Here is a 25,012-nt window from a genome sequence, read left to right on the forward strand (position 1 = left end):
GTATTTAGATGAGGGAAAAGCTTAATTATTTCATCGTCAGGAAAAAAAAAAAAGCCCCTCTGCACAATAAAAAGATGAAAAAAAGGAAAAGTAATCCTAAGTGTGGGGACAGAACCAGGAGTGCAGTTTCTAGGCTCTCAGCCTCACGTGGAAAGGTGCTGGCTCGGGTAGTAAATGGCCATCAACTATGATCGGATGGCCATCAGCTGTGGCTAGTTGGCCATCAGCTGTAACCAGTGAGCCATTGACCACTAATATAATTGCTGTGGCTACGCTAGCAGAAAATGGGGGCTAGCAAGGGCAGAGTGTGGATTGCAGATCGTGTCTCCAACCCAGCTGCCAGCGTCTCCAACCCAGCTGCCAGCGAGACTATAGGGCTATGGCTCCGTGGGTGTTCCTTTTTGGTTTCACCATATCCTGTGTTCTTATGTGGGGAGCGGGACAAGAGACCGGGCCTGACACTCCACATGACAGTAAGACAACAAAATTAATTCACATATACCCAGAGATGATCACTGTTAAAACCTTGATTTTACTTTCCCTTCTGGATTTTTAAATGATTGTGAAATATGTTAAACAAAAAAAAAAAATGTATGACTTTTTTTCTTTTTGAGAAATAAAGAACTATGACAAATACAATTGAAGACACCTGGGTGCCCTACCACCAGTTCTATTCTCTTCCTTCTTTCCTGAGAGATAAGTACACTCCTGAAAGCTCATGCTTAACTTTACACTTTTGCTATCTATGTATCTATGCCTAAGCTATAAGTAGCAAAGTTATGCATATTTAAAAGCTTTATATAGATGATCTTATGCTGCCTGTATCATTCTCTAAATTTTACCAATATTCATTTATGCTGCTCCGTCAGCTTCATTTTAAGTGATGACTAGTATTCCATTATATACGTAGATCACAATTTATCCATTCTTTTATTGGTAGTGAAATTATTTCCAAATTTTTGCTTCCACGAAAAAGCTTCAATAAACATTCTTGCACATGCTTCCTTGTGCATGTGTTAGAATTTCTTCAGGATGCTATATTAAAGAGTATGAGTATCTTCTGTGTTCTTAGATGATGCCAAAATGTTTTCCAAAACAGTGGTATCAATTTCCCCTCCCATCAGCCAGCGTGAGGGTCACCATTACTCCGTGTCCTCACAAACACTTAGCATTGCTATCGTTTTGAATTTTCACTAATGTGATGGATGTGAAATGGCATCTGGTTGTTAACATTTGCATCCTGCAAAAATGAGTGAGGCTGAGCACATTTTCAAACATTTATTGTCTTTTACATTTTTCTTTCCTCTAAATTGCTTGTTAACATACTTGGCCCACTTTTCATTGCATTGATTATTCTTGTAATGTTTTGGAAGCATTTTTAATATACTCTGGATAGGAGCCAATTTTTGACTACATATGTTACGAGTATCTGTACTGAGTATATAGCTTGCCTTTTTAAAAAATATTTTACTTTTTTAGAGCAGTTTTAGATTCACAGCAAAATTGAGGGGAAGGTACAGAGAATTCCCATCTACGTCCTGCCCCCACATACGCATACTCTCCCCCGTTACCAACATCCCCCATCAGAGTGGGACATTTGTTCCAAATGATGAACCTACACTGACACATGATTATGACCGAAAGCTTGTAGTTTCCCTTAGGGTTCACTTTGGTGTTGTACATTCTATGGGTTTGGACAACTGTATAATATATGTAATGCCACTGTCCTAAATGTCCTCTGTGCTCCTCCTAGTCGTCCCTCTCCCTCACCTCAATCCCAGGGAACTCCCGATCTTTTCACTTCCTTTATAATTTTGCCTTTTCCAGAACGTCACACGGTTGGAATCATATAGTACATGGCCTTTTCAAATTAGCTTCTTTTTCTTAACAAATGCATTTAAGGTTACTTCATGTCTTTTCATGGCTTGATAGCTCATTTTTTTTCAGCTCTGAATAATGTTCCATTGTCTGGATATACCACAGTTTATCCATTCCCCCACTGAAGGTCATCTTGGTTGCTTCCAACTTTTGTCAATTGTGAAAAAATCTGCTTCTAAAACATCCATTTGTGGGCCGGCCCTGTGGCTCAGGTGGTTGGAGCGCCGGGCTCCTAACACCGAGGTTGCCGGTTCAATTCCCAAATGGGCCATTGAGCTGCACCCTCTATACAGGAGCTGCGCGTTCTATAGCTGGGCTGCTGTGTGCTGCCATGAGCTGCTGTGAACGGCCAACCAGGGGGAGCGCAAGGCTCCCAATACCAGCATGAGTCAGTGAGCTGTGTCCTACACAACGAGGCTGAGAAACAATAGTGTGGGGATAGAGTTCCAGTTTCCAGGCTCAAGGGGAAAGGTGCTGGCTTGGTTATTAGACGGCCATCAGCTGTAATCAGATGGCCATCCACTGTGACTGGGTGGCCACCAGCTGTTACCGGTTAGCCATTAGCCACTAATATAACTGCTGTGGCTACACTAGTTGGTTGGTTGTGGGTTGGTAGAGAAGCAGACGGAGGAGGATTGCGCAGTGTGGAGCCTGCTTCCTGTATCTCCACCCTCGCCGCCAGGGAGACTATAGTGGTATGAACCCCCTATCCATGGCTCTGTTGTTGTTCCTTTTTGGCCTCACTGTATCCCGCGTTCTTGTGCGGGGAGCGGGAGCTGAGTCTCTGCATTACAAATGGCTTGAACTGGGGGGGGGGGGGTGCGGAAGAAGGGGGAAAAAAACAACAACAAAAAAACATCCATTTGCATGTTTTTGTGTGTACACAAGTTTTCGACTCCTTTGAATAAATACCAAGGCACACAATTACTGGATCATATGCTAAGAGTATGTTTAGTTTGGTGAGAAATCGCCAAACTATCTTCCAAAGTGACCATACCATTCATTTTGCATTCCCAACAGCAATGAATGAGCGTTCCGGTTGCTCCACATCCTTGCCAGTATTTGGTGTTGTCAGTGTCCTGGAGTTTGACTGTTCTAATAGGTGTACAATGGCATCTCATTGTTGTATTAATTTGCATTTTCCTGATGACACACGATGTACAGCATCTTTTCATGTTTCTTTGCCATTTGTATATCTTAGGTGGGGTGTTTGTTAAGGTTGTTGACTCACTTTAAAATCAGGTTATTTCTTGTCTTATTGTTGAGTTTTAAGTGTTCTTTGTATATTTTGGATAAAAGTCATTTATCAGATGTCTCTTTTGCAAATATTTGCTCCCAGTCTGTGGCTTGTCTTCTCAGACTCTTAACGTTTGTTTTTTTTGTGTGTTGTTGTTTTTTTTTTTTTTTTGCATGGCAGTTGTTTTTTGTTTTAATGAAGCCCAGCTTATCATTTATTTCTTTCATGAATTGTGCCTTTGATGTCACGTCTAAAATGTCATTGCCATTCCCAAGGTCATCTAGGTTTTCTCCTATGTTATCTTCTAGAAGTTTCATAGTTTTGCATTTTACATTTAGATCTGTGATCCATTTTGTTAATTTTTGTGAAGGGTATTTATATCGGTTAAATTGGAATTTCAGATCAACAATGAGTAATTTTTTTAGTGTAAGTATGTCACAAATATTATGTGAGACATATTTATACTAAAAATTATTTGTTTTTTTTTTAACCTGAAATTCAAATTTAACTGAGTATGCTGTACTTCATCTGGTAACCAGTCTGGTAACAGGGGAAAGGATCACGGTGAAGTACACACGGGCATTGGCTTTGAAAACTTACACTTGGAAATAACACATACTATTCCCAATTGCATTTCAATGGCCAAAGAAGTCAAATGGCCATGTCTAATGTCAATATTCCAAAGGGAGGGCAACACCATAAGAAGCAGAAAATATGTTGAGCGGAATTATAACTTGCCCACACATACTTTACCACATATTTTTTCTAACAAAGTCTACAGCATCTTTTCATACACAGACTCAGAACATAGGCCATATTAAATGTATCCATTGCATATTCCTCCTCTTGTTTGTGTTGTCTGAAGTTTTCATTTCATCTTCTAAAACACACAAAATGCAATTTTTAAAATTACGGTTACTAGCGAAGTCAATTTATTGGCATAATTTATACAGTTTTGTGTTCGTTATTGCTCTCACATCCTCTTTATGGGTCTGCTTTTCTTCTTAATGAAACATATCCTTTAATAGTTCTTAGAGTCTGTAAAGTAATTTGTCTTTGTGCTTTTATGTCTAAAAATGTCTTAATTTTGCCCTTAAATAATTTCCTAACTGGTTATACAATTTTAAACAGGCAGATAATTCTCCTAAACAGTTTGAAGAGATTAATCTATTGCTTCTGAAAATCAATATTGCTAATGAGATTATTGTTGTAGCTTGTCTGTTTTAATATTTTTAGTTACTTTCACTGTTAGAAAATTTTATCACATTTTGCCTAAATATAGATCTATATTTATCCTGCTTAATATTCAGACTGCATTTTTAATCTGAGGGTTCAGGTTCTTCTTTAATTATGAAAATTCTTAGCTTTCACATATTGCTTCTCCACCAGTACCTCTTTTGTCGCCTTCTGGGATTCCTATTAAATGATTTTTGGAGCCACGATAATCCATCCTTCATGTCTCTTAGCTGCTATCTTAATTTTTTCACATCTTTGTCTCTCTGTGCTATCTTTTGTTTGAGTTCCCTGGCACAGCATTATAATTAACCAGCACTCTTTTTGACTGTGTTTAATCTAGAGTTGATTTATCTTTTGTATTTCTTTCCATTATGAGTATGTATTTTTATATCCAATATTTCTGTTCCTTTTTTATCCTCCTATGTTCCTTGTCTCATTTCTATTTTTGTTGTATAATTTTTTGCTTTTCCTTGGGAGTTATTTGTTGTTTATTTGACTATCTTAAGAAGACTTATTTGAAAGTCTTTGTCAGATAGCTGCATAACATTAATTTCATTTGGAGTGAATCTGTGTCTTGATTGTTGATCTTAATTACTGACTTTCTTAGCATTTTATTTCTTTTTCTGGTGGAATTTTGGTGTGAAGTCTTACTTTGTGTGAATGTTTTATGTTCATTCTTAGTTGCCCAGCCTCTGTGTCCACACTGTTTTGTGGTTTTGTGATTGCTTCCACTTGGCTTTCCCAAGCTTTCCCAGAATCAAGTTCTATGATGCCATTTTGGAGCGCCTGCCCCTACCACAATTCAGGATCTCATAGATAGAATCCTCATTGTAGCAGATGCTGTTTTTTTCCCCACCCAGCTATTCTGGGTGTTGATGCTAATGGATCACACTTGCATCCTTTTCCAGCCAGTTGCCTGACAGAAGCTCTGTTCCTGAAGGATTCACAACTTCACTTTGTGAGGTGCCATGTGGGCATTGACTGATTAAAGCTGGAGTATAAGAGCGTATCCCCCTTCCCTTTGAGAAGGACAATTTTTGTTTATACTCTAGGGCTCCTGGTAGAATCAGGCTGAGACTAGGCGTCTTCTGAAATGATATCCGTGCCAAGCTTCTTCTTCTACATGTTCCTACTTTCCTGTGTCATTACAGATTTCTCCTTGGAGAACTCTCTCAGTTAATCGATCACCCCATCTCAGACTTTGTTTCTGGAAACCCAGCCCAAGATAAACCCAAGGTGGTTTGGTTTTCTTCCAGGTTAGAAGGTTGTATCTGTTTTGTCCCCAGACAAAACACAGCTTACTTAAACCATTGCTTCAAATGGTTAGAAGTAGTTTCTAAGGAAAGTTATGTGAACCACCAATGAGAGAAGACACTCCTGCCGCCTCTGTATAATCTCAGGATAGCAGCAAAGGCAAGTAAGCCCATGAGGATTCACCATGTTTTCAGGTCACACATTGAACTGAGAGAATGAATTTTGCTACCCAGAACACACATAATGATAACAACATCCAATACATACAAATAAAAGGCATATAGAATAGACAGAAGTAATGAAAACCCCATTTCAGATGAAAAATTTTCTTACATAGGAATTCTAAGAAATCTATTAAATGACCATTATAATTAATGTGAATTTAGCAAAGTTACAAGATACTAGGTTGATACACAAAAATCAGTTGTATTTAACATACAAGGAGCAAAGAGCATGGGCTGTGAGACAGGAAACTGCTTGATGTATTCAAATAAAAGGAGACCAGTGTGGCTAGAGTGGAGTAGTAGAGCGACGGGGACATAGGGAGGCAGCCAAGTAGGCAGCAGAGCTATCACACAGGGCCTGCCGGCTATTGCTGTCTGGCTTTCATTTTTTTTATTAGTTTCAGGTGTACAAAACAATGTAATAGACATTTATCACTTATATCCCTCACACAGTGACAGCCCCCCCTCCCCCCATCTATTACCCCTCTGACATTGCACACAGCCATTACATTTCCACTGTCTCTATTCCTAATGCTGCACTCCTTATAATTGTGTATATATATATATATATATATATATATATATATATATATATATATATATATATATAATTGTAGTTGACATTCATTATTATTCAGCTTCAGCTTCAGGTGCACAGCACAGACACAAAGCTGCTCTTTTGAGTACAGAAGTGACATAATGTAATGTTTGAAAAAGTTGAATTTGGCAGCTCTGTTGAGAAAAAACGGGTGGTGAGGGGAGTGGGCAAATGTAGGGTACGAGGGTAGAAACCAGAAGATCAGCTAGATGCTATTGCAATACTCCAGGAAAGAGATGGTGGTGGCTTGAACCCCAGGGGTAGCAGTGAAGGTGATAAATAATCAGATATGTAATCAGATTCTGCATATATTTTGAAGATAAAAATGTCATAATTCGTTGTGGGATATGAAGAAAAGAAGGAATCAAGGCGGATAAAGATTTTGGCCTGAGAAAAATGAAAGGTTTGAGTTGTCAATACCTGAGACAGGGCGTCTTCTTGAGGGCAGGTTTAGAGGGGAAATGCAAGGAGCTCAGATTTGGGCATGTTAAGTCAGATGCCTATCAGACATTCAAATGGAGATAAGTAGGCAGATAGATATTAAACTCTAAGGTCAGGGAGAAGTGTGAGCTACTGATTAAAACTTGGGAATTGTCAGGATAGAGGTGATATTGAAATTCATAAAACTGGATGAGATCATCTGAGATGCGAGTGTAAATACAGAAGATATTTTAAGATCTATTGGTCATGGCTTTACTACCTTGAAATGTTGGAAGCTGCCTTCCTCTTTTTTGCCACGATTTAGTACATGGATCACAGTCCTTTTCCATGGTGCTACCCTTAGATGCAAGTAAGAGGGGCTCCTGACCCAGACCCCACCCTCTAGAAGACTCTACTCTGGTCCTACTCTTACTATGACCTTCCCTATAAGGTGAAGGGTCCATGGAATCAAAGGAAGGGGCTCACCTGAAGCTCATATCCTTCCTTTAAGACCACAATTCCCCTGTTTAGATGGTCTTGAACTTGCTTCTGGGGACTTGCTTCTTGCCTGGGTCTATTCTCCTGAGGATGCACTGTGCCTCTGCGAGAGTTAGCCCATGGACACCAATTTGTGAGACGTATGATGGAACTTGGGTATGTAGGCTAGGACACCTACATAGCTGTGCATACAAGACATTCTTGGTATAGGATAGAGTCAGGGGTAGAAAGAGACGGAGGAGACATCCTGAAGAACGCCAGGGGCTGGTTCTTCCTGAGCACCATGTTGCAAAGCGCTAGAGAATTCCACATTGGAACCTAGCCTTTTATGTTGTTTTCAAGTTGTGTTTGTCAAGGTGGGATGATAAAGCATGTTTTATATAACTGTGAATTTTGGTTTATAAATTTTAAATATGTAAACATCTGGTAGGTGGGTCTTCATTTTAACTCTTGCTTTAAGCTCACCTGAGTGTCCTCTCACCCCAGGCACTTTGTCCTCCAACTTAGCATGACTTGGGGTAGATAGTCCTTAGCATTCATTCCTTAGGAGCAGGGAAAGAGTCAAACATACCACCCTAATCAACTCCCTGCCTGCAGAGCTGGATAGGTGGCGTTATCCAACGTGGCCAAATCAAGTTATGTAGCTCAGAGCTTTGGATTTCATGTCTAGTCAATGGGTTCACAGCTCTAAGGAAGCTTGAAAAAGGTCCTGGGTCTTGGCTAACTGTCCAAAGCCCCATGAACTTGTGGTTTGGCATTGTTGATTTTTCAAAAAGCCTTCTCTTGGTAAACCAGTTGGAAGTTCTTTTCTGACGTCACTGCAGTTTCTGACGTCACTGCACAACAATCTGGTTGTAACTTTGCCACATAAGCAAACTATGGCCAAACTGAGATTTCTCATAGCAGAAACGTAATAAGCTGAATAAAACATATCCCTTGCCCTCATGTAGTTCACACATAGAGAGTTGAATTATGAGATAAATACCAGAATAGAGATACCAAATGGGAACAAAGGCAGTGAAATAAATTCCAGACCAAGGGAGATTTCATGGAAAAACCTTTGGGAAAGAAGGGTAATCTTGACATTTCGACAGACAGAAGTGGTGGGAGATAGGTGATGGATAAGGACAGGGCAGAGAGAGGAAACAATTTGAGCCCAGGCATCATTGCAGATGTAGTCAGCGGACAATGATTGGTTCATCGCTGTTTCAGCACAGAGTGCGACGAGGGAGCGGGTGGACTCACCATGTTCTTTCTTGCCTCAGAGCCTTCCTGTAAGCTGTTCCATTTCCCTGGGATGCTCTTCCCACCAGCATACCACCACATTTTGCTGAATATCTCATAGGATTTCTCCCTCTCCTTCATAACACTTATCACAATGTAAGTAAACATTGATGTAATTACTTGTTAACATTTGCTCCCGTTTGCTAGCATGCTCCATGAAGAAGAAGGTCATCTTTGTCTTGTTCATGGAGGTATTCCCACTATTTGGCAGGGAGTCTTACACGTAATCCTCACTCAAAAAATACTTGGATAATGAATAAACATGTGAACGAATGAGTTAACAGACAACTTATACATTAATTAACAATGCATGAATCGAGTAATAAGGCTGGAAGAGTAGGTTGCAGTGAGATTGTGGAAGACCTGAGTGACATGCTAATGAGTTTGGACTTTGTTTGGTGAACAATAATGTTTTATTCATTCATTATTCAAATTCAAATAAATAGCCATTTAAGTGTTTATTTTATATCTGGAACTGTGTTAAATATCCAACATAAAATGTTAATTAAAACACTTTGCCGGGAACTTGCAGAATAGTAGGAGGAAGCCGATAAGCAAATAGCTGCAATAAAAAATGTGGGAGGTATTTGTTTAAGGTGTTTCACGTATGTGAGAACACAGACAATGGACTAATTTATTTTGCTTTTATGGGGAGTGGGACAATAAATATTCCCCAAAAGAGATGACATTTCAGTTAGGAATTGAAGGATGAGTGAGGGTAAGAGGGAAAATAGCATTATGGGGGTTTCTATTTCCAGCAGTAAAGAGGACTGGATAGTGTAAAATCCTTCTAAAAGAAAAAAAAAAGAAAAGAAAAGAAAGGAAGAAAGAAAGAAAGTGAAGAAATAAGTCGGGGTAAAACTAAAAATGCTGGATAAAATGTAAAGTAAAAAATCTTTTAAACAACCTAACTGAAAAGAAGAGAACCCCTTAGATGTTAAATCCAAAGTTGGAATACAAACCCAGAGAGAGAAATAAGGCAAAATTTGGACGTTTCTCCAGTAACCTATAACCTAGATTGTTCTGTTTTCTTTGATTTTGACAACTGGACTTGTAAGAAATAAAGACAAGGGCTTGATTGTTCAAGGTGGGCGTCAGAACAGAGATTTTTACATAAAATTAAGACCCTGCGAGGGCTACTCATGCAGTGAAACAGTGTCTAGGAAAACAAGATCCACCCAGGAAGAAGGTTGGTGAAGAAAGAGGTGTGTCTCATCTTTGACTCTGAATAGAGGGGAAAATTGCTTCCTCCAAGAGTTCCTATCAGCAAGCAAGGCCTCGTGTGAACTTGGATTCAAATTCATACTGCCTGTGTGGTACAAAACACCTCACACCAACATCAAAAGTAGTTCCTGAGTTAGAACTGGCAGGAACAAACACTAATCCTCTCTGGTGGGTTGCTATTTTAACTTGACCACAGAGAATATCTATAGGTAATGATTTAATGATCACATTAATAAAAATCCCAATATAAATGATACACGAGCCATGATAAACGAGAAATAGTCCGACAAAGAATGAAAATATGTGTACTTGATTCACAGATAGAGAATAAAAATTGAATATTAAAAACATAATGAATGAATGAATAAGACCTGGCATATTTAGATAATAATCAAATAGAGCATCTTGAAACAAAACAAACCAACAAATAAAAATGTAATAGGAATCACAATTCTTACAGAAATTAAAATCTCCTGGCTGAAGAATTAATTATTTGACTTGAAAATAGATCTGAAATAATTACTCAAATATGTAGCATGCAGAGATCAAGATATGAAAGATATGAAAAAAATATTGTGAACATGGAAGGATGAAAGGAGAAACTGGTTTGGTAGTAAGTACACTAAGAAAAGCTAACATACGTATCTAATTGGAGTTGCAGAAGGAGGAAATAGAAAGATTTAGAGAAAACAATCTTGAGAAGATAAATACTAAGAATTTTCCAGATTTTAATATACCAGTTAGATTTAGAAAGTCCAGCAAATCACAAGCAGGATAAATACAGAAATCAATAGCTAAAGTTGTTTAGGGAAGTTCACATCACCTAGGAAGAAGAAAAGACAAGATGATAAAGAAAACAAGAGAAAAAGCCTAAAAATTGTTAGAAATGACAAAAGATAACGAAACTGAGATGCAGCAAAAGCTTTGATGATGATAAGACAAAGTCAAAAACAGACAAAACAGATCAAAATTAGAAATACCAAAAAATGCAAACCAACAAAACCAACTTGTGACAAAGTGAAAGCTCTGAATTTCTCTGTGACCATTAAAGAAAATAAACCAGAAATTAAAAATTTCCTCTCAAAGAAAACATCAGGTACAGATAGTTTTACAGGAAATTCTCTCAAACACATTCAAGGAACCCATCATTCTAATCCTCACACAAACTTTTCTAGAGAACAGACTAAGAGGTAATACTCATCAATTCATTCCATGAATCTGGCATAACTATTATTAGGTTGGTGCAAAAGTAACTGAGGTTTAAAAGGTTAAAAATAATTGCAAAAACAGGACCACAATCAGATAAATGCAGTATGAGAAAGGGAGATACAACCAATTTCACTCAGCATGGATGTCCTGTCCTAGTGAACCACATGCATAAAAATAATATGACTTCTTACCAGGAATGCAAACTTGCTTTAACATTAGAAAAACTCTTAATGTAGCGCACTGCATTAACAGATTAAAAAAGAACTGATGATATCCTTAACAGATACAGAATGAGCATTGATGATAATTCGACATATGTCCATGTAAAAATCTTATTAAATTCAGTCTATGAAGGAAATTCCATATCCTGAAAAAAGGTTATCAGATTAAAAGCTACAGCCAGCATCCTATTCAATAGTAAAATCAGAAACGAGACAAAAGTGCCCACTATCATCATCTTTACTGAACATTTTATTAGAGGTCCTTGCAAGCAAAGTAGGTCGGGAAAAACAAATTACAAAATATAAATATTAAAAGACAGAAACGAAAATGTTATTATTAGTCAATGATATGATTGCTTACCAGAAAACTCAAAAGCATTTACCAACAAAGTATTAAAATTAATGAGAATGTTCAAAAACATTGCTGTATGTAAGCATTTAAAACATTTAAGAGATAATACAGGAAAATGTATAATTTCAAGAGTAGCAAAGAATTTCTTAAACAAGACACAAAAAGCAGAACCCTTTAAAATGGATGAATTCAATATATTAAAAATAAAATATATTGAATTCACCAAAGGGTACTCTAGAAAGAAAAATAAGCCACAAAGCATATATAGGTATATATGCTATACCTATAACCTGCAAAAGTTAGATCCAGAGTATCTAATACAGAAAAAACTTCTACAAATGAAGAAAAAAGATAACCCAATAGAAAAGTAGCCAGAAGCCATAAATAGACATTTCACTAAAGAGGCAACACAAATAGTCAGTAACCTATGAAAAGATGCTCAACCTTATTTGTCATCAGGACAATGCAAATTAGAACCACAATGAGATATCATTTCACACTATTAAGTTGGAAAAAATGTAAAACTTCCACAATGTCAAGTTTCAGCTAAGAAGTAGAGCAAGCAATAGTTCTCTCAGATGCCATAGGTAGCTGTATATGTTGGTATCACTTTACCTAGTTAAGTTGAAAATGTCCCTCACTACAGGAAATAGAAATTCTACGTCTAGGTACATAATGTGGAGAAACTTTTGTTCAGCCTCCACTAAAACATGAATAAAAGTATTTATGAGTCAAGGTGGCTTCTTAGAGTTCCATAGTCATATGAATGAAAATTTGAGAATCACTACTTCGGAAAAAAGAAGAAAAAAGATAACACTGGATAACTTTTGTATATTGATGACAATGCTTTTTACATGGGCTTTGAGGACGAGCGAACCTGGGTGAATCCTGGCTCGCCCATTTACCTACCACCTACATGACCTTGGGCGAGCTGTTTATACTCTCTAAGACTTGGTCTTTGTCTCTGTAGACTGAGGGTATGAGACCTAACTTAAAGACAGTTGTGAGAATTCGATATGAGGATAGTATACGCAAAACACCCAGCACATAGTAATGTTCCCTAAATGGCAACTAATATTACTTCTCCATGGAACTAACTGGACAGTGACCTATGAAGAAGGGAAAGGAGTGGATGGGAGCCAGCTACTTACCAAGCATCTCCAACTTCTCAGTCACTCTCCAGGAGGAGGAAAGATAAAATCTTTAGGGCGGGGTAATATCAAATTAGAAAAGAGTATTGCCTCCAGGTAAAATGTGAAGTCAGGCATGAAGGTGTGGTGGAAAAAACTTGGGACTTGGGATCTGCTTCTGCGTCCTGCCTTCACTACATGTTGAATCTGTAACGTGGGGCGAGTCACTTAACCTCTTCAGGTCTCAGTTTGTTTGATGTTAAAAGAACATAGCAATGCACCAGGCTGCTGTGAGGATAAGGAGAGAAAATATGCACAAAAGGTCCACTCTGCAAAGGGTTACACAAAAGTCTTACTATCAATAGTAAAAATATATTTCTTTCTGTTTTTCACCCTTCTCTGCAAAATTCTCCTGTGTGAACGTTTTTGGTGCGCAGCATTCTATTGTTGATTCTAGGGTTTCTGCTTGCTTGAGTTCTACCTATCAAAAGTTACCCACCCCAAGTCCCATATCTTTCAGTCTTGCTGGAGAACAGGCTGATATACACTATATTGGTCTATCAGTAGATAATGATCGATTCTTCCACTCCTCCCCCATTTACTTATCGTGTTGGCGATTATGTAGGCATTTTAAAGATGAGCCATCAGGAGGGAAAATCCTTTAATGAAAACACTGACAAGTGTTCAAAATTTTACTTGCTTGTGGCTAATGGGTGAGCTATATTGGGTCAAATAAGGCTTCCTCTCATGACACCCCAGAGGCATCTTCTTCCTCATTTACTCATTGTATCAAACTTAATGACATCTGTATCCCCAAATAAAGTTTGAAAAATCTTCTGGGAGAAATAGATTTAGTTTTAGACTCTGACACTGAAGATGGCAATGATAGAGCGACTCAACTAGCATTTTATGTTGCACGAAGACCTTTGGTACATGTTGTCTCATTCAGTCTTGACATCAATCCTTGGAGGAGAAAGCTGAAATAGGGTTTGTGGCCCCTTGTTTTGTAAATGAAGATACTGAGTCTCGGAGGTTTTAGAAAATAATTTGCACAAGGTCACATACCTCTCTAGTGGCTGAGGTTAGCCACGCCTTTTTGGGTTCCTTTTCCTTACTTGGTCTCTAGAGCACTTGGTCACACCTACCACATGTGCCACCCAGGAAAGGATGGTAGGTGTGGAGTCACCACAGGGCAGTTCCTCTCATTAGTACTTGGTATTTTTAGTTCCTGGGAGAACTAATTTCCAGGTAGGGTCATGATGAAAGGACCAACAGCCCAGCTAGAAGCCCATTACAGACGCTGCTCCTCATACATCCTAAGACATGCCACTATTGTCCCACAGGTTGGGGACACTGGATGTAGAAAGACCTAGTTTTCCAGAGGAGGCAAAGGGCACGCCTGTGTCCCTTCCACCTTCCCCATTCTTTTCCACCACTCTTTCAAGGTTTTCCCCAACCAGAGCAACAGGTAGCTGCCCCCTTCCATTGGTAACTTTTGAAAAGATAATTAACAAGTCCTCCTAATAACTTAATAATCATGTCTTGCATATCAATGGGCCTGGTATTTCAAGCCTCTTCAGAGTCATTAATTAATTCTGCACCTAGATGCCCCAAGCTGTAGGTCACCTTGATCACCTGCAGGATGTGGCTGAGTCACCAAGACAGGCCAGGTATCAGCTAAGGTCAACCATCAGTCTGAAGCCCAGTCACCTCACCAGTCAGTGGAAATCAAGGTTATGACATCCGCCCTGCTCTCACACCTACCTTCCAGGGTTCAATGCTCTCCTCCTGCCTTGCACCCCGTTCCACTTCCCTAGTTAAGTCTCCCATCCAACTTCTGTGTCCTGGTGCCCTGAGCCATATTAAATAGTGAGGTAGTCCAATGCAATAATTTACATAAATGCATTGCTGGTCAACATGCCTTGCTTTTTTCCTCCCATAGGTGTGTGCAATTGAACAGAGGGTCTCCTGAAGCTCTAAACCTTTAATCTATAGGGATAAAGTTTTAACGGTAGAATGCCAGGCACTTGTCACCATCAGTACACAAGTTACATTAGCAATGGAGCTCTTTGGGGAGAAGTTGCCCGCACAACCTCCAGGCCATGTAAGCTTGAGGATCTTTCTGGTGCTGCCCCCAGGCTCCATGTCTTGCTTGGGTTTGATCATTAGCTCATTCTCTAGGGACTGAAGAGGAGAAGCAAACTTGGATGCCGGCACCACACGTTAATTAAGAGTTGGAAGCTGGCTCTCTTTTAATTGATTTCACCAGAATCCACATGCCTCAGACAACCAAGCTGTGTGCCAAGGCAACTTTTGCCCTGGTGTGATCTGGGTTGGCCCAGCACGTGAAGCCAGATTTTGCAGATACTCAAACACATGACTCAACAGCGGCTCAAGGCATGCATGAGTGTGTGTGTGTGTGTGAATGCATGTGTGTGCATGTACACACGTGTGCCTGTACGTGAGACAAAGCTGCAAAAGTGACCACCGGAAGGATGATTCCCGCCCAAGCAACTTCAGCCCAGAGGCCTGTGGGAACCAAATGAAGGACACATAATAATGAGCAGGTGGATGGCAATGGCAGTGGCACTTTGTCAGTTCTCAATTATGTGTCCTGGCGTGGGAGGCACCGCGACTCAGTGGCCAATCCCAAGGCATTGATTGACAAGGGGTTTAGAAGTAACCAGATGGTTACTGAAAAACTTATTATTTGTACTTGAGCTATTATTATTAAAAAGAAATTGACTGTGATTAGAAATCAAGAGACCCAGGCAGGACTAGGGGTACCTAGGGTTTTGGGAAACCCATATTGAATAATTGTGGTTTTCTTGCAGCTCCTTATCCAAAGGGAAGGTTTGGAGCAAATCTGGGTGGAAACAATGGGCTGCAAATCAGTTTAGCTGATGTACTGTGGAGAGTCTAGAGCAAAGCGTCTTTTCCTAGATTAAAAATTTCCTATGGAGATTTCTCTCCTTTTTCATCTTTTGGGGCAGCATCGAGATTGGGTTCTGAATCAAATAAATTTGGGTTCAAATCCTGACTTCACTCCTTACAAATTATGTAGGTTGATTGACTTAATTCTCTGAGCCTTGATTTTTTTTCATCTGTAAGAATTTGGCAGAGTTTCTGTGATGATTAAGCAAGATAATGATAATTATGATTCTTGTTTATGATAGTTGTTAACATATATTGACATGTTTACATTTCTATTACCAGTTTACAAATACCTTTCAAGATACAGAACAGGAAACTAAGGTTCAGGGAGGTTACATACCGCTGTTTAATAAATATTCATTTTCTCAAGATAGTTTTATGCAGTCATTTCATTTTGGTTACATTGAAAAGTATTTGGGTGGAAATAAAATGGAAAGGACATTAAAAATATTAATTGTGATTTTATTTAGGATGTGGGGCCGTACATAAACCTTATTTTTTTCTTACTCAGCGATCTGTAGTTTCTAAAATTATTATTACTTTGGTAGCATGAAAAGAATCATAATTGGGGTAGAGGGTGTGGGTGGTGAAGACAAATGTATTGCTCCCACCAGCTGCCTGCTTTGTCTGGGGCCAATTAGGGCTTGAAGTCCTGATCTGTTCATTTAACAGGGCTTATACTAACTCTGCCATCCTGCAGAGAAAATTCAGAATTGAACACTTACTGTTAATTCTGACTCATGTGCTTTCCCTCTCTCATTGGCTTTTTAGCTTAGAATTATAAATCAAAATCAACAATTCTGCACCATCACACTACAAAGTATATTTCATTTACGTATACATGGGTATTTATTATATTCATATTTATGTCCTTCCCTCACTTCTCTGAAGATGGGTTCTAAGCACATAATTCAATGATGTGTGACATCCACGTCGTAGGGCCCAGAATTCATAGACTGAGAAGTGAAGATCCGGACATACCGAGCTCACTGCATAGGGTCGTAGAAGAATGTGTTGGTAAAAGCAACTGGGGATTGAAGGGATACCCAAGTCCCCTTTCAGGGCACGGGAACACAGTTTTGTTTCAGGACTGGTCTTGATACTGTCCCTTTCTTCCTCATGGTTAACTCCAGTGCTAGGCAAGTTCCGAGTGGACAGAGGGAGAGCTTTTGTAGCCTAAAGCAGGCTCTCCCCTCAAAGAACAAGGTCATCTGGTGCGTGAGACAGTGACCCATGAAACCCACGGGGTTGGCCCTGGAGGTGGGAGAGGAGGCTGGGCAGAATTCTCCTACAGCCAGCTGTCTGGTTCTCCCAGATTCTTCCCCTCAGCGCAGGTGGCTCAGCCATAGCCCAGAAAGGACATGGCTGGTAATACCAATAACAGCACCCTCCATTACATTTTAAGCACTTTAAATGTTACTTTAATTAAGGCTCCCAACCCCCCTACCAAATAGGTACTATTGTTAGCAGCTTCTTTTCACAGTTGAGGCTGTTGAGATGTACCGAGGTGATATAACTTGCTCATTATCACACAACTAAATGGCAGAGCTGAGACTCAAACCCAGGCCTGTCTGACTTCACAGCCCCGACGTTCTCATTTCCAACAGCATGCTCCTCATCAACCTAGCCCAGGCAAGCCCACCTGTTTCCTGTCGTGCCTCAGCTCTGCTCCCTGCACTGTAGGCCCGTCAGCCCACTCTCAGTTCCATGAACACAGCGGGCATGGACTCACTGTTCTCTTTAGGTGTGTGTGACTCTCAGCTTGGAATCCCCCACCACTGACTGTTCAAGTTTGAGTGAAGTCTTCCAGGTTCAGCTTACGTCTTCCCTTATCTTCCTATTTGGAATTAATCTTTATCTTCTTGGCTCAATCACAATTAATTGTGCTTAATTTTATTTTGTTTTATTTTTTTAACATTTTAAAAATAGTTTTAGGTGTACAAAACAATGTAATAGTTAGACATTTATCATTTATGTCCCTCACACAGTAATAACCCCCCTCCCCCATCCACTACCCCTCTGACATCGCGTATAGCATTATATTTCCACTGTCTCTATTCCTAATGCTGTACTCTGCTTCTTGTAACTGTATATATATATATACACATATAAAATTGTAGTTGTCATTCATTATTGTTCAGCTTCAGCTTCAGGTGTACAGTGCAGTGATCAGGCATCTACATCATTCCTGAGGTGGGCTCCCTAATGGGACAAGTGTCCATCAGATACCCTACAAAATCTTTACAACATTATTGATTACATCCCCCAAATTGACTTTCGTATCCCCATGGCAATCTTGTGGTTACCGATTGTGCTTTCTAATCCCTCACCTTCCCCTTTATCCCCACCACCCGCTCCCATCTAGCAACCCTCAGTTTTTCCTCTGTGTCTCTGAGACTGTTTCTGATTAGTTCATTCATTTATTCTTTTCTTTAGATTCCACATATAAGTGAGATCATATGGTATTTGTCTTTCTCTGTATGACTTATTTCACTTAGCATAATGTTCTCTAGTTCCATCCATATTGTTGCAAATGGTAAGATTTCTTTCTTCTTTATGGCTGTGTAACACTCCATTGTATAAATGTGCCACAGTTTCTTAATCCAGTTGTCTACAGATGGGCATTTCAGTTGTTTCCATGTCTTGGCTATTGTATATAGTGCTGCAATAAACATAAGGGTACATACATTTTTTTGATTTAGAGTTTTGGATTTCTCTGGATAGATACCTAGGAGTGGAATTGCTGGATCATAAGGTAGTTCCATTTTCAGATTTTTGAGATACCTCCATACTGTTTTCCATAGTGGCTGCACCAATCTGCAATCCCACCAACAGTGCACAAGGGTTCCCTTTCCTCTATGTGCCTGTTTTTATGCCAGTACCATGCTGTTTTGATTACTATAGGCTTGTAGTATAATTTGATGTCAGGTATCGTTATACCTCCCACTTTGTTCTTATTTCTCAAGACTGCCAAGCCTGTCCGGGGTCTTTTATGGTTCCATGTAAATTTTAGGATTATATGTTCTATTTCTGTGAAAAATGTCCTTGGTAGTTTGATAGGAATTGCACTGAATTTGTATATTGCCTTAGTCAGTATGGACATAATTGTGCTTGATTTTAGATAGATGATAAATAGATAGATGTGCATAGATATAGAAATATAGATATAGATGATATAGATACATTTTTAAAAATTCCCTGTGGGAGGCAGAATAATGGTTCCCCTAAATATATCTGTGCCTTAATCCCTGGAACCTATGGTTATGTTTCCTTAGGTGGCAAAAGGGACTTTGCAGATATAGCTAAGATTAAAGACCGTGAGATGGGAGATTGTCCTGAGTTGGATTGTCTGAATGTTCTCAGTCTGATCACCGTGTCTTTAAAAGTAGAAGAGAGAGTCAGAAAATTGGGTCAGAGTGATATGACATGAAAAAGACTTGACCCACCATTGCTGGCTTTGAAGATGGAGGAAGAGAGTTATGAGCCAATGAATGTAATGACCTCTAGAAAATGGCAACAGTCCTCAACTGACAGCCAGCAAAAGATGAGACTGCAGTCCTACAACCCTAAGGAACTCAATTCTGCCAACAAACGGAATGAGCAGGAAACAAATTCGAGAGCCTCCAGAAAGGAATGCAGCCTGCCAACCCTTTGATTTTAGTTCAGCAAGACCTGTGTTAAAACTCTGACCAACAGAACTGTAAAATAATAGATTTGTGTTGTTTCAAGCCACTAAATGTGTGGTGATTTGTTACAGCAGCCATAGAAAACTAATACAGCTTCATAGAGTGTTACAATTTTATGATATCACTTGCTTCACTGTACCCGCTGTGATTGCTTGAGTGTATATGTTTTTCTCTCATTGGCTTCTAATTACATGGACTAAGTCTTACTCATGCTTACGCTTTTCTCCAAAGCCACAGATAGTACCTGAATTCTATTGCATTGTCATCTGTGTTACCTGGCTGACCATGGTGTGCCCAGCCTCATCTCGAGTGCAGAGAACTCAAGTTAAGTCAGTGGGTAGTTGGCTGAGTACTTCACGGATGTCTGGATTCACTCCTTCCAGGCATGAGAAGATTACAGCTCTCTGCCTACTTGAAGTTCAGTGTGCCCTGTATCTTGTTTTGCCCAAGAGCGATGAGCAAATGCTTTGTCCCTCTTTCTTTTCCCTTCAATGTGCTACCTGATAATGTTCAAGATGGCAGTGGTCTGGCAGCGTGCATCTCTTAGTGACTTTAATATGCAGTGCCTGCCAGAAGCACAATGGGCATATAGTTCCCACAAGTGAGAAATAACCTCGTTGTTTTAGCACCTGAGATTTTGAGGTGGTTACCGCTGCATGATTTAGTCCATCCTAACTGATAAGGATTCTTACAATCTTTAGGAGAGAAATGAAACATACACACAAATAAATACTATACAGCATAGTCATGGTGGGAATAACTAAATGTTAATAAGTTAGTGTGTGTCCTTCCAGACTTCACACACACATTCACATACAAATACACCTATAAATATGCAAGTCTACAAAAAAAAATGCTTCTTTTTACAAAAATGGGATCATGTCCTATCTATTATTTTGTAATTTGACTCATTGATATTTGTGAGGAATGGCACTTACCTCTGGTTATAAGGTGGGCATTGTCCCTTTTCAACAGATTAAGAAACTGAGCCTCAGAGGGATGAAAGCAACCTTTGCAAGGGCCCTGAGCTAGCAAGGGATGGAATTGGGACTTGAACCCAGGTCTCTCTGGCTCCAAAATCACTAATGTGATACATTCCCTAGCTTCATAGAACAGGACACACAAAACACCTCACCTGTAAAAGGCAGCACGTGCTGAGTGACGCATGAGCACCGTGACTGCGTCTGCGTTCTAAGGGTTCTGACTGAAGTGCTCGCCATGTGGGCTGGGGCAACGGGGAAGAGACTTCACAGAGACCATGGCGCTGGAATTCAAACTGGGAGGAAGGACGGTGCTTAGCTAGATGAAGTCAAAGGCATTCATTCATTCATTCATTCATTCATTCATTCATTTTCACCTTGCATTAACTTATTCAACAACTATTCACTGAGTGCCTCTTTAGTGTCAACCACGCCAAGCAGTGGACACAGTGGGGACACAGCCTTACAGGTGGGAATCCTCAGGAGCAAATGGCTGCTCTGCCTGACTGGGCTTGAGGACTAAGGAGAAGAAAGATGGGTGACAAGGCAGGACAGGCAGGTAAGGAAATAAGCAGAGGACATCTTGATGCCCTGCTCCACCTTTGCCTAAGAATAACCTCAAGCTTTGGAGGAATTTTGAATATAACCATAGACGTTTAGGACTCAGCTTCTACTTCAAATTTGAAATGAGATGATGGGGCAGAGGGTGGGAGGAGATGGAAGATGGGAGAAAAGTTATAATTCTCCCTAAAAATAGTTTTACTAACCCTGAACTTCAATTTCACTCATCCACGATGGCCCAGTATATGGCAGGGCACTCGGTGAGACCCAAAGTGAGGGAGACACAGCTCCTGATATAGCTAACAACAATAGGGTCCGCTACAAGGCAGTACGTGGTTGATGCTAGAATGGGGGCTACAGACAGAAGGGCAGAGAGGTTTGAAAGCAGCCTGGTGTATGTGCAGTGACACAGCCCTGGTTCAAATCCCAGCTCTGCTCCTTCAGGTGAGATGTTGGGCAAGTCATTGAGCTCAATTCTCTCCTTTGAAAAATCGAGATATTTATATCTGGCCTGCAGAGTTGCCAGGACTGGGAAACAATGTATATAGAAAATCTAGCATAGTGTCTGGCACATAGTAGGTGATCGGTAGATGCCAGTGATGGTCAATATCTTGTTCTGAGAATGAGCTGTTAGTTTTGGGCAGGTAGTGCCAGGTTGCATAGACGTGAGAATGGTTACACCTAAGCTATGAGCTTCACTGGAAGTCAGATGAATTGCAGTTCGGGACTGTGGGGTGGTTTCCGGAATCTGCCCTAAGGAAAGGCTTCCTCTACCAGATCATCACCTTTGAAAGGGCTTCTGATGGCTGATGACCTCTCTGTGAACCCCAGGTTTGATGCTTGGATGCTTCTTGCAACAACACAAAGCAAGCCCTGACTCAACAATTTTATGTGGGTGGCAGGGACCCTTGCGGCCACAGCCAACACCTAGTCTCCAGGCCACCTGCAGCCTTGTCTGCTCAAGCCTGTGCTACAAAAAAACCCAGAAACCATAGGCTTCTGGATAGAGGCATGCAAAGAAGAGGCTCCTGGGAAATTGTGCCTCTTGAGGAAGCCTCTTTCAAGATTTGCCCTTGGCTTACTGTAGTCCTTCCTTTTGTCTTTATCCTGTATATTTAAAATACTTTTAATTGTTTGTTTTTTCCTTATTGCAAAAGCAAAGTAGGATTCTTGTGGAAAATACAGATAAGAGGAAAAAGAAGAAAAGGAAAGAAACCAACCAACCATTATTCCACCAACCCGGAGATAACCATTCTTAACTCCTTGGTATTTTCCGTATCAATATTATTCTGAATATATGTATACATATACACACATATGTATATGTGTACATATGCATGTAAAAATAGTATATATTATATACATCTCTCTATATCAATTATCACATTTCTCTCACATAATTTTTAATGACTGGATGATACTCCATTGAATGAGGATACTGCCCAAATTTTTAATCAGGGAGATATTTAGGTCATTTTCAGTTTTTAATATTATAATAGTATTTCAGTAAATATCTTTAAGATTAATATTTTCTCACACCTTTAATTATTTCTTAATTTCTGGCAGTAGTAGTTCATGTCTTTTGTTATTTCCTTGGGATAAATTCTAACAGTAGTGTTGCAGGGTCAGAAAGGAAATGCACTTTTAAGGACAATAGCCCTCACTTTTGGTTGGGTCCCTTTCTTGTAAGGTTCCTTACCGATAGTGAAGAAGATCTCTGGACACAATAGCAGAAGTCGGTGTTATATCTTAATGTTACTGAGTCCCTCGCACGGTGCTCGTGTTTCAAATAGTCATATTAAATTAGTATTTCCCTTGGGGCTTCAACAGCAACAATAACAACAACACAACAAGAACAACTACTATTGTTGTTGTTGCTATTATTACAATCTTCCTGACTCTTTTCCTGCTCTGAGAACCTCTGCAGTTGGGCTCACGAGGAAGGAATGGGCCATTTGCTGGGAGCGCCATTGACTTCCCATGGGGCATAGCACCGAGGTTCTAGTACAGTCCCTGCCTGAGCAGGTGAGGTAAGCTTTTTCTGGCCCCTCAGAGCCCCTCAGCTCGAGACAATGGGTCTTCTATACTGTTTGCCCAGTGACACCTACAAAAGTCTGGTGTTCATTGTTCTGCCCTTCTCTTGGCAGGCTCATCTATTGAGTTTGGCTTCTGCTGACTAAAGTAAGGGAAGCTGACCTAGTTGAGAAGAGTAGCTTGAAAGGAAAGTTTTAGTGTTGCCATATGGCCCGAGGGCTCCATATGAACCTGTCATAATAAATCCACATGAATTAATCATCCCAAATCAAAATAAGTCCCAGCACGAGCAAGGTCCATGCACATAGTATAGGCACTTTTCTGCAAGTGTTTGCTAAGTGAAAATATGGATGGCAGATGAAGGACAGTGTTAATTATCTCTTGCCTTATCTTGCTATAGATGGCATGTCGTGTACCCAGCGTCAGATATTTTTGTCTCCAGGAATTATTGCACAAGAGAAATGGAAGATCATGCCTCATATGTAAAGTGAAATACACACCTATTCTTCAACTCTTGGGCATATGAAGAGCAAAACGCACAGGTCTAGCAAGTGCCATTGAGTTTACAGTAAAGAAAAAGATTGACGCACCAGCTATACATTGTTTGAGCACATAATAAAAATATTTTCAGATATTCATGATCTCCAAAAAGTCACTTTGCAAGCAGCTGTTCTTGGGAAGCTACAGGATGCATTTCACTGAAAAAGGGGGAGTAAACCAAGCTATGGAATCTGGGATCCAGGGATCCAGCCCAGGAGAGAGGCTCAGGGAATTCTTAAGAGGATGATGAGAGAAAGACCGTAATACTAGCTGCACAGCAGACTTACCGAGCAACCAGCCTCGACTGTAGGAGGAAGACCAAGGACCTCCAGGAGGGCCATGCTCCCCCTGCACCAAAGAAAGTGGAACCCTCTGATTCCATGATGGGCTTGACTTCACTGGGAGAAGTTTTGTGGCTTTGGCAAATTTGGGGGATCAATTAATATTAGGTACACAAAACCGCAAAAGAAAAACGAAACAATTGTTACCTACAGAAGAAAATATACAAGAAAGGAAATATAAACATCGTCCCTTAGGTGGCTCATCTGTGAACAGTGTTTCCGTAGATGTTATCGGGTGAACAGTTAATGTTGGATTAACAAAAGGTTGATGCAGTTATAGGTGAGTGAATAGGAGAGGGGAAGTGAATATGTTGGGGAAGACAAAAGAGGAACAAAAGAAAGGTGGTGTAAAGAGGGGCATTCTTACCCTCCATCTCAGAAAGTCTAAAGATAAATGTCTAAGATTGAGAAAATCAAGAACTGGCAGTGTAAGCAGACGTTTCAAAATAGAGAGGCAAATTCCAAAGAAATAGCTGAAAGATGAGTGTTATATCTTGAAAGCTACTGTCTTTTGGGAGAACAATTCAAGCAAGGGTGGGAAGAGGTAGAGTGAGGACAGCTGTTTTTCATTAGTAGACTGACTTTTAAAAACTGTGTTAGTTTTCAAAATTAAATAATAAAAGTGCCAGAGGATGAGTAGCAGAGAGGATTGACGCAGACTTCTTTTTTCGGGGCTTTGGATAGCTAGGCCTGTGTTGTTTTATAAAATCATGTTTCCTATAGTTGCTTTGGGGATAGTCACGGAGAGAAAAGGGGGAGCTGAGAAGGTGTAGCTCTTCTACACTTTTAGTGGGTTTATGTGTTGGGGTTCCTGGTGAGATTTCATTTGAATGAAAGGGTCAATTGCTTTAGAAACCTTTTTTGTTTGCTTGTTTTCAGTTTGAAAGCACAGACCTAGTCTAGGGACTAGATTTCTCTTGATAACCCAGCGGGTCCACGTGCCAAGCCCAGCGACAGCCTTACAAGATGCAATGCATTATCCTTCATGCAGAAGAAGGGCTCTGTCTCACCGCTATGGCCTTGAGCCTTTCTGTCCAGAGAGAAGCATGGACTCGTGATGTACTGTCTACGTCTTTTTATTTATTCCCTTCTGGGATCAAAGGCCTATGTCTGTGAGATTAATGACTTGGCATTAGGAGGGCGGTATGATTCTAGAAAGAGACGGAGCTAA

The sequence above is a fragment of the Rhinolophus sinicus genome, chromosome 14, assembly GCF_057876585.1.
Source record: "Rhinolophus sinicus isolate RSI-liver-muscle chromosome 14, RSI-T2T, whole genome shotgun sequence".
Classification (NCBI taxonomy): domain Eukaryota; kingdom Metazoa; phylum Chordata; class Mammalia; order Chiroptera; family Rhinolophidae; genus Rhinolophus; species Rhinolophus sinicus.